Source organism: Uloborus diversus, chromosome 3 (assembly GCF_026930045.1).
Source record: "Uloborus diversus isolate 005 chromosome 3, Udiv.v.3.1, whole genome shotgun sequence".
Lineage (NCBI taxonomy): Eukaryota > Metazoa > Arthropoda > Arachnida > Araneae > Uloboridae > Uloborus > Uloborus diversus.
Window position 1 is genome coordinate 91381443 of NC_072733.1, and position 2547 is coordinate 91383989.

A 2547-nucleotide genomic window follows, 5' to 3' on the forward strand; every position below is an offset into this window, starting at 1 on the left:
TGATTCAAAAAATTTAAGCAATGTATTACATTCGGGAGATAATTGCATTTAAGTATTTTGTAAGCGTCATTTAAAAACCCCATTGCTTTTGTGATATTAAAGAAAGGCGGCATGGGAACATTTGCACGAATATTTTCTTAAACTGAAGTCTTAAAACGCAATTTGTAAGGTTAATTTTTTTAATATTAGGGCCAGTGATTTTTCGAAATTAAAGCTCCAAAAATGCAATTCTGAGCGATTTTCGACGTTGTTGAGTATTTGTGGGCTTTTCCCTAAAACTTACAAAATTTGATGCAAAAGAATAACATCTTTGTTAAATATATGAAAGCTGGTATTAAGTTGGTACAAGTAAAACCAAAAAACTCTGGAAAATAATCATTGGATGAGTCCAGATCGAAATTTAATTTTGATGTAATTTACTTTGATAAATACATTTTCTATTTATGATCAGCAAATTATTTATTTGTGTTCTTAGTTTGATTAATATAAATAACCAATTCAGTTTCAATTTTTTGCTTTTTATTTAGTGGGATAACATTTTACTAGATAAATATTTGAACTTTTAACACTTCCATTTATCGAAAAGTTTTAGGGCATTAATGTTTCACAAATATTAGAAAAACAGATTCATTGCTTGTGCTTTAGTTTGTATTATGCATAGCCCTCAAATTATTCTGTTCATGAATATCTAAAAAAGTAAAGTATGTATTATGCACTGATGTTATAACTAACTTGATTTTTCTGTGTGTATAGGGGGAGGGCGCCAGGAAACTTTCGCCCCGGGCGCCGTCAGCTCTTCGGACGGCCCTGATTCTAATAAGCGGCCTCGGCTGTATATGTATTTAAAAACCAGCGTTGTTTTTAGTTTGATAGTGGAAAATTGTTTTCTTCTCCACTTTTAGTTCCTACATAAATAGTAAAATCTTTCACCTTCTAAATAGTGATAATTTTCTTCTTCCTTTTTTCCTATATGTTATATTTTATGCGATATTGTATTTGTATAAAGCTTTGGATGCTACAGAACAAAAATATGGAGGTTTAAAATGCTTAAAAATCATATATTTCTAATTTAAGGCTAAGCAGCTGTAATACTTTTTAAAAATATTTTTTTTGAAACATTTCTCTGGGGCAGATTCATTTAAAATTATTTTAATCTTAATTATTTCTTTTTTTAAAAATAAATTTACAGTATTTTAGGAGTTTATTCTTCGCTGTTGAGGCTGTTGCTTTAACAGCCGTAATAAAATATCCGTGTGGTGGTTTAATGTACATGAAAGGGGGCGCAAAGTTAACTTGAATAATTGTAATCATTTAATTATTACGCATTGAAGTATCACTTATGATTTCAACCTATTTCTAACTAAACAATAAATGATCTTCAATTTTTTAAGCCTAAAACTGTCTTTGGTTTATTTTATGTAAAATGTATATAACACTAATCTGTTAATCAAGTCCATTTGCTCATGGTAGAAGAAATAAACGAGCTCATAATGAGGAATTCAACTAGTTGCGTAACTCAAACTTGAGAAAAATGCAAAATAAAGAAAATATAATGTGCATTAATTTTAATCTGAATGTTTTCTTAAAGTAACTTTATCGGGATAAAACGACCAAATACTACTAGTTTTTCGTAACGTAAGATAGTACAGTGGTTGGAAAAACTACTTTTTTTTTGTAGCAAACTACAACACTACAACTACTTTGTTATAAATGTAGTTAAATGCAACTATAACTATTTTTTTAAATGTAGCAACAACAAAAAACTGTTGAAATGTAGTTGCTACTTCGCTACTTTTCAAAAAATAAGTAAAAAAAAAAGCATACACACTAGGGTGTCCAAGAAGAAAAAAAAATCAATTTTTCAATTCGCATACCCTCTTATATTCTTCATATATAAGTCATTCTTCTTTTTAAAATATTTTTATCAGAAGGAACTATGTTGATAATTTTTGTCTTTTTTACTTTTTGTAAATTTTACTAACTTTTAAACATTCATTGTCATGATTTAGATATTTTTAACTTGTCATTTTACAATTTTAAGTCTTTATGTTTTAATATTTTAAATGTGTAGTTTGTTTTAATTGCTTTTTTATATTGATGCCACTGTAACTGGATTTTTTCTGTAGTGTGCAATGCTTTTAATAAATAAATAAATAAATAAATATATTTCCTCTTATGTCAAAACAATTGTGAAAAAAGTTTCGTATTACAAAAACAACGGTAACCTGTGCCAACATGCGTCTCAAAGTGTAAACCAACACTTGTATGCTACGCTACATCGAAAAAAAAGCCTTAAAAAAAAAAAAAAACTCGCAATTTCTGTTGATAATACGTTGCCCCCCCTATACCCCACATGTACCACAGACACCTTTATTCCATTTTGAACACATTAAAACAGGCCAAAATTTATCATTTTCTTCGAAAAATTGTTTTTTTATTCTATAAAAAATATATATATAAATTTTAAATAAAATATCAAGTTCAAAAGTGTTATTAGCGAACATATTTTCTGATCAACATTGGCAAATGAATGATAAAAAAGAAATA